This window comes from Conger conger, chromosome 10 (genome assembly GCF_963514075.1).
Source record: "Conger conger chromosome 10, fConCon1.1, whole genome shotgun sequence".
In the NCBI taxonomy this organism is placed as follows: domain Eukaryota; kingdom Metazoa; phylum Chordata; class Actinopteri; order Anguilliformes; family Congridae; genus Conger; species Conger conger.
Window position 1 is genome coordinate 28,435,521 of NC_083769.1, and position 12,206 is coordinate 28,447,726.

At 42.3% G+C, this 12,206-nt stretch overlaps 1 protein-coding gene across 2 annotated transcripts in view; it reads right to left on the reverse strand.

The window, feature by feature from the left end:
- zbtb46 (zinc finger and BTB domain containing 46) overlaps positions 1-11,104 on the reverse strand; it is a 49,723-nt gene extending 38,619 nt beyond the window's left edge. For both annotated transcript variants that reach the window (XM_061258082.1, XM_061258083.1), the window contains exon 1: positions 10,950-11,104. The gene's annotated coding sequence lies outside the window, so the exon portion shown is untranslated. The remainder of the gene's footprint in view (positions 1-10,949) is intronic.
- Positions 11,105-12,206: the final 1,102 nt, after the last annotated feature.

Below are 12,206 nucleotides of genomic sequence, written 5' to 3' on the forward strand. Positions count from 1 at the left end.
AAATACTGAAACATCTCATTACCACTGTAGGAAAGTGGGAAGAGGGAGGGTGTATAAAAAATAACATGACAGCACTCTTTGTGCAGCCAAGTACGGTGCTCACCTGCAAGACAAACAGGTGTGGATTCTACAAGCAAAGAAGGGAATTCTACTGTGATGACATGTCTATATAGTCTCCAAAATGTACAAAGCTGGGAGCTGCAGGATCCCTTTGTGCACTCTACCGGCATCCTCTCAATCCGGCTCTCTCTTCAGTGTGTGCGTACCTAATTCTAGCAACAAAAGTGCATTTTAAGTGGTTACTTGTGCTGACAAATCTGAAAAGAAAGGAAATGTAAATACGAGTGTACTGGCACTCTAACCTATGTCATGAAACAGTGTTCCCACATTACTTGGCATACCAGTGCGTTATGTGCAACTCAACACGACCGAGACTGTACAATTGCATCATAAATGAAAGGTTTCTTTTATTTATTTCTGATTATTTGGCAAATTTGCCTCAATTAAACTAGATATCTAAGAAGCCAACTAAATAGTACGTTCAGCACCATTCTCCTAACAGACACAACAGATGTTGACAGAAAACAGCAGAGATTGTTGACCCCAGAATTCTGTCAGGAGCTTGTGAATCATATAGCACAGACCACACAATAAATAAATAAAAAAACTGCAGCACCTTGCTAACGATCATGGATTCTCAAAAACAACCGTGGTTTTCCTGGTGTAGGCTAGTAATGCTACAGTACCATATACTATTTATTTTCCCTTTAAATTTAGCAGTATTTCACACATATGTTGTGCATGATCACCGCATGTTTCATTTTAGCATGTTTAAAATAAAAACCTACACATCTTTACAAATCATGTTCAGCCCCTATTATTAAACGTGGCCTGATTTAGTTTTTTAATTCATTTATTTTTTGTGCTTTATATTTGTGTTGAGCCAATATAGAAAGACAAAGGCAGGCTGGTAGGAGAACTGAGTGGATGAGACAGAATGACACATGACCATCTGATGTTTCTTCTCGTGCATGAAGATGGCTGTATAGATCCTTGTATTGCAGTATTTTTTTATTCAAGTTATCATCAAAATGATAATTCATTTCCATGTTTTTAGAACAGTACTTCTTTTAAATACAGTTGGCACTATGGAAAGTACCAGAAGAGAGAATTCCCTGACAACTGGCACGTGTGTATGACATATTCACACACAAAATAGGCCTACATGTGTGCTGATGGTCCCATAACTGTCGTTTTTATATTTAATCTTAAAATTCCCCAGGTAAATCTACAAAATTTCCAGACCTTTTCTATCTTCTGTTTCTATATAACAAAAGGAGGTTTGTTTTTAAAACTCCAGTTCTCTTTAAAAGGTGGTTGTTAGCCTCCTTAAATTAAGGAACTGAAATAAACTTTTCAGATACCATATACTGCTAGTGGGAGTTGTATTTCATAGGAAAGGCTGTGTAAAAACCCCAGTACTCAGATGACAATGAAGTCATGTTCAGCTTTCTACCTAAAGCTGAAGTTACCAAGTTAGTACAATTTCACAAACTGGGTCTAAATTCCAGACAAAACATTGGCCATCAGTGAACTTCTTTGTTTGGTGAAAGGGGAAATTGTCTCTTCACGCCAAGGACAAGTGGGTTTAAAATGAAAAAGGGCTGAAATGAGAAGCCGGGATGACAGGCAAATTCTCCGTCAGAGGGAGGCAAGTCAGTGCCGAGCACCGGTGACTGAAACCCCTGGCTGGCAGGAAAATCAGCTCGATATTTAAAGTAGGAGTCGAATTCCGACACCTCCTTCTCTGCTCCCACTTTACCAAGTACACACAGTCATCATTTAGAGCACCAAATGGCACCGAAATGACTCCCCGCGGCAAGCGCCGCCACTCACAAATCAAATTTAACACCTTCCTGGTGCTTTCACCCTGAGAGGTGTCACAACAAAACAGCAATCTTTCAGATGGAGAGGACCTATTCCTCTATCTGTAGTGGCGTGAAAGCGCCATATCTACAGGAGCCAGGAACGGGCAGGAATGGCATTTCAGTAAATTGTGAATTTCAGTTATCTTTGTATGTGCTTTGTTTTTTATGTCTTTAACCTTAATTACAGCATCCATTTGTGGCTATTCAGGTATGCTAGTGTGCCACACTGATAAAAAGTCACGTTCTTCAGGATAGACATATTCTACTGCAGTGACCTGAAGGATTAACCCTTTTGACCACCAGAATCATTAAACCATATGCTAACAGCCAAATTAAATGTACTTTATATCTAAGAATCAGAAAACTGTCAAAGATGAATAGTCACCCTACCTGTTCTATTGTTAATTTAAGACAAGTTTAGGACAACAGATGGTAGAGGAACCGGAGATAGCTGAGAAGAAGCACTCCCAGTGGTGTGCTCATCAGCAAACAAAACAACATGGACAAACCTCCACCTTCCAAGGACAGAGACACTTAGAAACTGTTAGCTATGGTCCACTAATGCAAAGACGTTGCAGCTAGATAGGCATACCGAGACCAGCTACACATACACCGACCCCCAGCCTCACAGACACTGTCCACAGACACACTGAAACCAGCCATACAGACGCAAGGACACACTGACACCAGACATACACAAAAAGTAGCCATATGAAAACACTGACACCAGCAGCACAACACTGACACACTGGCACTAACGACACTCCAGTGTCATTTCACGTCCTTTGCTTCCATCCCCATTCCACTACAGGTCAATCATCCCAAAGCCTTCCACCAGAATGTTTCAGCCTGAAAATAGAAAGCGTACACTTGCTGCAAACGTATGGAAATGTGGGCTTCGTGATTTGCAGAGGATATTTTTGTGACTCCATCCTTCAAATCAAACGCAAAATCTAAATGTAAAAGAGTTGAAAGTGGAGGGAAATCAAACGGACTGAGCTGCTATATTTAGAGGATGTTACACACTTACAAGTCAACAGCAGCAGGGTTGAAAGGAAGCTTTTAATTGCTCCTGGAAACTTCAGCAATGGTGACACCATGATAAAGTGACAGGCTGAATTTTCAGGTTATACAAGATACAAGACATCATTTTGTATGGCAGAGTTGTCATTTTTTACAGGTTGGGGTATGTCTTATGCAGAGTTTAATTACAATGAATAGTCATTAAGTGGATATACAGTATACTGTTTCTTTGTTGGGGGCGGGGCATAAAGCATTTTGAGAGTGCCAAGTAATCCTCAGACAGCATATGGGACAGTGAATTCTTTTTGTTTTAGAAAATCACAAAATGACCCAGAACCTGCACAAATGATACAATGCTCTCTGGTCCTTGCAGTAAACATTCAGCTTTTCACAGAACCTAATTTCTGCTCTGTTGGATGGATTTTCAGTGGTTTGGTGGCATACTTTGACAAAATTCGCATGCCAAGTGATTGATTGAGTGAGTGTACCACACGGACAGCTAAATCAGCTTCCACTTCAGTCCACTGTTGTCTCTTCCACTCTCCCCTTTATGCGGTTATGATTATTTACCGCGGTTGGTGTCCGATGTCAAGCTCCACACTTGTGAATGACTGCGAATGCGCACCCGCATTTTTAATTAGACTGAAAATTTTACTCAGAGAGTAAAGCGCGAGGCGAGAAATGAATGGCATGCTTTAAACAAAAGCCCACTCATGATCACGATCGCACCAGCCACCTCCATAATTTCATCTGAAAAGTCACACATTCCCACGTTACCGAGAAGAAGCCGTAAGCGTCCAAGAAACACTTGCGCTGATGAGCTGTTTGCCTGGAGGGACAGCTGGGAATATCATCCAGAACTGCCCAGGTGGAGATGGCCTCCATCTGGACATGAGCTAAACACTGTGTGCTACAGCAAGCCAACAACTGGCCTTCGTCAGGAATCGCACGACTGATTTTCATGCACAAAAAACACCCTAGTCACGTCCATTTCCTCAATATGAGAAGGCATTTCTCGTCATATGGATTGGAAACTTTTCTGCCCTCTCCGGCTGGGTGGATTGTGTGCGCGGGCGTGTGCGCGGGCGTGTGTGCGTACGCGCGGGCGTGCGTGGTGGCGGGGTAGTGACTAATGCTGCCCATGAAACTTTAAGCAAAGGGATTGGATGTCTTTTTTCATCATGCTTAAAATGAAAAGGGAGCATGGGAGCCACAGGAGGCACCTGTCCCACTTTCAGCGCCCCGGCGCTGGGCTGTGCGAGGAGCTGGGGCTGATGGGAGAGCATCGGCGTGGGGGACGAGCCAGTCACGGCACACAAAAGAGGGGGAGACACGGCGAAACGCAGTCGAGCGCAGGCTAGCCGAGGCCGGCTCAGTGCTACAGTAAGCACAGATGCTCCTTTTGGAGTTTGGAAGGTATTTAGCCAGATTGAAACACCCACCGAGATGCCCCATTATGTAACGTCAATGGTCTAATTATCAACTGGACAGCGTTGATCACAGTTTCATTCAGGCACTTGGCTGTACTGTCATACTCATACTTGGTGTAGCCTACTTCTAAATTCAGTGGCTTTGTCAGGGATACAGAGCAATACTGTACATGTATGGCCCATTCCCTCACTTCAAATTTTCATTTTTTAGTATAAGCATTCCATCATTTTATGTTGTGAGGAGTGTAAAACATGAGTTTTCAAAGTTCAAAAAGTCTGAATTCAGACTCAGTTCTAGGTGGGTGTGTTTGCAGTGCACATTCCTTTTCAACAGATTGCAAATACCACAGAAATGATTCTGCACTTCAACAGACCAATGAATATTTCATATCCTGATATCACTTTTAGGGCAAAATGAATTAATGAAACTAAGTTGATAGGGCATATCTTACATCAGCTCAATTATATCACACTGTAAATTCTAAATGTTACTAAGTACTGAACTGAATAATTGTATATTAAACAGAAAAAGCTGAATGTTAATCATGGCCTATTAGTGACACTTTAGTAGTTTTAGATGAACTCCTGGCTGTACTCGCAGCATTCGATGGGATAATGTGGAACTGAACTTGAATGCCATTTGGAAACAAAGGTGTAACAGTGCATCACTTTAATTTCCATGACCAATAACACATTTTTGTAAAGGAAAAAACGTCCTTCTATTTTTCTTTCCATTTACATTACAGGTGTTTAGCAGACACTTATCGAGAGTTACTTACTAAGCTTACATACATTATTTTCTTACATACGACCCATTTATACATTACAGCTGGATATTTACTGAAGTAATTCCTGTAGTACCTTGTTCAAGGGTACACTGGCAATTGCCCACCAGGGAACTGAACTTACAACCTTGGAGCAGCATGTGGAGAACACAGACCATTTTGTTACACTGGACGACCGTGCTGGCTTTCACTGAAACTCAGCACGTCATTGTCCGAATAAGGCAGTTGATTATACGGTTAACTCACCTGACCTGGTTTCTTGGGCCTGAGATGGTTGGTGATTACAAGGTTAAAAAAGCAGTGCACCAGGGTTGAATAGCATTACAGGAAAATATGAATCATGAAAATAAAATAGTGCGTAACATGCCTATTAAAATCTCATCCCTTGTGACAGGTGCCAACTGCCCATTTGTAACAGTACATTGCTTGACACAAGCTAGCTAACAGCCATCAGGGTTCAAACTCAACACTGCACTAGGATGAGCAATAAAGCTATCCTTCCAGGGTCACACATCTTTCTTAATTCGTTTTTGACTCTTCCTTTGATAAGTAAAAACAGGATGGCTTGGTGTCATTGGGCTAAATGTGTTAGATTTGTATGTGTCATTTATCTACCCTCTCGTCCTTCAGCCCTCTCTCCCTCCCTCCTTTTTTTGTAGGCGTTCATTGAAAAGCCAGAAGACTGAGAAAGGCGACGGATAAGCCCTGCACGACAGGCGTCGTGGACCGGCCAGCCAGTCCTGCCATCTCTCACCTCGGCTCACAAATGGAAATGGCTTCTTTTGCTCATTATTGTTAGGTTCTCTGTTTCCAAGGCTGTGCCTTTTCTTAAGCATAAAAAACCTCCGTGCTGGATGAATAATCACAAGATACAGCGAGTGCTGGGTACTGGTTGGCTGCCCATAAGTCTTTATTCTGTGCTGAACAGTGTGTGACGCTAACCTAAAGCCCCTGGATTTCACGCGAGCCACCGGTGCTGACCTGAAAGATCACTACCAGATCTCTGGTAGCCTATGTTTTTTGTTTTGCACAGAAGGCCATAAAATCAAAAACTTTACATTATACAAGCAGACACCCTAGGTCTGGTGCTGAAGATGGGGCCAGTGGTAGGTGGGGTCTACACTTCTAATTCACATTTCCAGCCAATTAGCCAACGGGAGCACTAGGATGAACTACAGCCTGGATGAGACCTGTTCATGATGAAGATCTCCAGGCCCACACAGCTCTGGGTGTAAGAAGGTCTACCAGTTCTCCGCAGAGACCCATGGGAAGGTGTCCCTCTATCCGGCGGATCGCAAAACACTGGAGTCCTGTATCTAATTTCCAGGGCTTTCATTTAATGGCCTGCTGACTTCTACATGCCTGGAGACATATATGAAATATTTACAGGGCACCTGATAATGCAGCTACACTGTCCATGCTCGGGTAAGACCATCTACAGAACAGGTAATCTAGAGATGAATGTGGTTAAGTTGCTGAGCAGCACAGCTGCCGGTTTCCTCCCTGGGGGATTATGTACACCTGTATGCAGTACCATTAACACAAAAGAGCTAACAGCTTTTTCTCCACAATGACCATTTGTTGTGGGAGAAGATGATTTTCTACAGTACCAAACTGAGGCAACATAAATCAGACAATAAGAGTAAAAATAAAAGAGTTGTTATTGTCAGCTTATAAAAAAGTCCCAATGAAATATAGCCTGTGTGAAACACCAGCAAAAGGGGAAACAGACATCTATTTCAAATGCTCCTTTGTAGTAAATTAGCCAAACAGGTGTCCAAATTAATTAATCTACTCTTAGGGGATTTGGTTCTGAAAAACTGGCAAATGAGACAGAAATGAATAGATGTTCTTGCCATCATCAGTGTGAAATAAAATACAACTTGTACAGTACATTGGTAGATATAGCGTGTACACAAATACACACCGCACAGCCAGAAGCAACTCACACACTATACTGTACAAATTATGGATACAGCGCATTCTTCTCCACACGCACACACACACACACACGCGCACACACACATACTCACGCACACACACGCACAGTCTCCTGTCCTTGATTTGACACAAGATCTGCTCCGTGTTCATACTGCTCTGCTCAGCCCTCCAACCTGTTAGCACAGCCCAGGGAACTCAGCCCTTAGCCATAAGCACATAAAGAACTCCACCCACATACACCAAGAGCAGAGCTGTGTCGTGTCAACCAGCACCCCCATCCTCCCCCTATCCACCCTCTCTCTCTCTCTCTCTCTCTCTCTCTCTCACCACCTCCTCCTCCCTCAAACTCTCCATTTCGTGTGAATGTTCTGATTAACAACCGCAACCACCCTCAATAAACATCTCACAACGCATGTGCACAGAGCGCCCTCCGCAGCACCATGCCCAGCCTGGCTGGAAAGCGCATGTGTGCACGTGCACAAAAACATTCAAATATGACTAACCTGCGCGTCAAACTGTTCTACGGCCGCAGGTTTACAGAGGTGGCCCTTGCGTGGGAGGCTTCCTCTGCACTGACAGCCTACGTGAATTATTTTCATGTGGTCCATAGGGTGGTCAGACAACAGCCCTTAACCCCCACCAGCCCCCCCCAAAAGCTGTCCAATGGGAATGTGTTTCTGTCCTGTTGACACAACAGAGCCACACCTGCAGGGACAAGAGAGGGGGAACAGACCCTTACTCTCCGCACTCCAGCCCTGCCCACTTCCACTTACCTCGTTTACCATGCCCCCCCTCCCCCAGCAGACTGCAAACAAACCCTCACCTTCCCGCTAGATAACCCCATCTGCCACCAGTGCTGAAAAGCTCTATATCTATCGTATAGAAACACACACCTGTGGCCTTATTCAGCAAAATGACTTACAGTACACAACCCACCCTGCCCTGCCTGCGTACATCATCCCAGTGATTATACCATACACCATAATCCTATCTCTCCTGTACCTATTCTAAACACCGGAGCAACACGGACAAAATTTTCAATTCCTCGAATCAAATGCATTAACGTTAAGTTACACTGTATTACATCTTCATACAGCTGTGATAAATGAACATGAAGGCCCATGTGATGATGAATATGATGATTAGGTACAGATAACAAACAATAAAAAGTGTGTGACTAAGTGTTATTTTGAGTACAGCCTCCCTTACTATAATTACCTTAATAATACAAGAGGGTAAATCTAACTGAACATGCAAGGACATACAGCACCCAGCAGCTGAATACAGAGAAAGAAAATGTTTGCCACATACAACAGAGAATATTAATAAACTGAGGATGCAGAATGGCTCTCGTAACTAAGGCCAAACTTGGCGATGCCCATTTAATAAGGGCTCCATCGAAAGTCTCTGTCCCTTAGGACAAGCATTTCACCTGCCCTCATACTGGAACATTGTAGTGAAACATCACAATAAAGGAATTCTACATATGGACCTAGTCATGGCCATTGCAGTTGGCTTCACATGCACATACAACATGCACACACACGCACACGCACTCTGAGTGGGAAGCAGTTGAGGAAGGGTGGGAGCCGTTGTTCTCTTGCTCACAGACACCTGACACAGCACCACTGTCTGTCCATCAGCAAACAGGCAGTCTCTTGAGACCATAAAATAATCAAGCAAAACATACAGAGGGGCCCAGTTCTTTCAAAAAGCACATTAATACAGACAGGTGACTTCAAACATACGGTTTCAACCTCAGAACAGTAAAATTAAAAACTTTCCAACAAATTTTTTTCCAACAAGCATCAGAACCCAAATGAAGATAAGACCCTTGACTGCGAATCGAATGTTCCGATTTTTTTCCGAGTTTTGACTATTTAAATTACAAATATCAATTAGGGCCTATTGAAATTAATCATAAAATAATAAAATATTCTATGATTATTTGTGTGTTGAAACAATTATATGACAAATATATTTCCCTTAGTATTTGCCATGCAAGAGGCTAAATTCAACATTTTACTTAACACCCTGAGCTAACGTTTTAGTGCGCTCCAGAATTCCTGCCTTTTTTCACAGGTAACGTCGTTCCAACAGTAACACAAATGTTAATTCCACCACAAATATTTCACTTTCTACTGAGAAACAATAGTTCACGCATATTTTAGAAGATGTTTCATTTTGTGATATTACGCAAAATAATTGACTTTTTGCTTTGCGGAATTAATTGAATTAGATTTGACAGTAGGCTACTGCCAGTGTACTAATTGCCAGAATTATTGCGGACATTTCTACTCAGTTTTTAGAACCGTCCAAACCATTCGATATCATATTCATGTACATGATTTGCAGCGTCGATGTTAGACTAACTATGGTGTTCACAGGAATGATACAGACACATGAGTGTATGATTCTTCACATAAATCGGTCTTACAGAAAAATATGACCTGCTACTGAAGACAATGGTTATTTATGTTGCGGACTAGTCATACACAAGATAAAATGTGAAACGTGCTACTCGCCCAACTGAGTCGACGTTACGTGCGTTGTTCGAACCACCGTTACGCGCGAGTTTATTGTTGGTTTTGCACCTGAACATGCGAATGTGTTACCAGCACCAAAATAAGTGGGGTTGTTCCCCTTTTCACTTCACTACAGAGAACAGCAGAAAATGGAGGAAGACGGAACTGACCAGTTTGAGGAGGCAGAAACAGACACATATTAACCCAGAATTTGAGACACCAAGCATTTAGCTAGTATTCAGCTCTAGATTAAATTCGTCACAGCTGAACACTTGACACTTCGTAACTCACCAGAAGTGGTATAGGAAAGGAAAGATCGTAGTGCCTAATACTTAACTATAATAATATAAATTTGGGAAAACACCCCCAACCCAAAAAAGAGCCAAAAAGCCCCTTCCCCTGTCTGGTAGGGTAGGGTGTTGACGCAGCAGAAATTTCCAGCTGGAGAAATTCCCCTTTTGGAGGTTAGACCGGGGGAGTTAAGCCCTCGCCTGCCAAGCTCCAGGCTTTTCGTTTAAATATACCGGCCGCAAACAACAGATACTAACGTAGTCACGATAAGTGACAGCTCTAAGAACGGGGACCTAGTTACATTATTGAGACTGAAAGTTGGGAGACAGCTCTATAATTTGGGTGGTGGTAGAGAATAAAGAAAAGTCGGACGATCGGCAATGTTATAACGTCGGGCGAGACCACACAAAATCCTCTACAGTTTTGTAACAGTTCGATTTCCTTAATACGAAAAAAAAACAAAACAAAAAAACATCGATTGTTTCACTGAAATGACAAGCCCGGACCGCCCATCTAGCCTGACCATTATCTTCTTCCTTATTGACAGCATCTTACGGTGACAACAACGTGATATACGCACGAGAACAGACAGCTTGATAGTTACGTCCGTGTTTCTTGGCATGGCAATATGTAGGTAGGCTACAGTAGGTGTAGCCAGCCACTTTCTTCAGCATGTCACTGATGTCTTGCATTTACCAAGTGTCAAAATACTAATTTGATTTCTCGCTGGATATGAACGCTGGAGGCAAACCTAACGAGTCTTCAGAAAACTCATGATGCTTCTTTAACTTGTGAAACCAATAGGCTGGAGTTACGGTGCTGGCTAGCTAGCTGGTTACGTTTTTTAAAACGCCCCACGTAGGCTACTAATGCATGCACTGAGTTAAAAGTATATTAATTGAAATGACAGCGAAGTGTTAGTATTTTATAACACTGGCACACAATGCCAGCCATACATTGATAAAGACATAAAAGAAAACGAAACTAATGATGAAACAAATAAAATAAAAGGCGATGCTCACTTACCTGTTAACCCATCGGTCTGGGTAAACGCAATGTCGATGCTTTGGGGTCCAATTTGGTGTGACAATGAGACAGGCAGCCCAATATTCTGAATTCTTCTCCCTACGCCTTTGTGCCTCTGAATGTAATTCCCCTGTTTTCTCCCCCTCTCTCCCTTTCTCCGCCTGCCTCTCTCTCTCTCTCTCTCTCTCTCTCTCTCTCTCTCTCTCTCTCTCTCTCTCTCTCTCTCTCTCTCTCTCTCTCGCTCGTTCGCTCGTTCTCTCTCTCTCTCTCTCTCGGCAGATACTCAAACACAGGAAATGAGGCAACATGGTCACACACTCTTTTCTAACAGCATGCTGGGTAGAACGAACACCCCCTGACAACCCTAATCTGACAGACAGCGTAATGAAATATTGTATTATCATTAATGTTAGGACATCACTCGGCATACAAACGTCAGCCTTTGTTGTTATTAATTGTGTTCCCTTAGAAAACAACAACAACAACAATAAAAAATAAGAAGAAGAAGAATAACATCAATATTTTTTCTATATTTGAAGAATCTGAATATCCATTTAATTTTTGTTAGTAACATTAGTCTCCAAGTTTTGAGTGGTTTTAATGACTTATTATTTACAGTCTTAATTCCATTTTATGGCTCCTAACCCAGGATCCGCTTCCATATGAAGAAGCCAATAATATGGATGTTTGATCCATTGGTATATCTATCTGTCTTTCTATTTATACACACACGTGCACACACACACACACACACACACACACACACACACACACACACACACACACACACACACACACACACACACACACACACACACACACACACACAAAGTACAGATTTTACAGTCGATTATTAATTACATACAAGCACTCATAGTTGCTTCTTTTAAGATGACACATCAATATTGCAAATATACAAAACTGATCTTAATAGCTTTGGCTTGCGCAATTATTCATAGGAAGCTGCATGCACATTTTACGTATTGATGCAAAGGTGTGCAAGAACATAGGTGTGGATAGCATGCTTTCTCTAACATGTGCTCTCTCTTACTTGGATGGGTCTGAGCTGCTCCCCCTAGTGGTGATATGTGTAAAGCACAATCAATCATGTGGAGAGATCGTCATTCCGTTACAAGCTATTATTTAAAACCGTGCATACAGTATATTCTTGTTGCACGATTCACCTGAAAACCAAAGTCACCACAATTAACAAAAAATATAGGGGGACATCATCATTTTTTAAATAAATGAGTAACT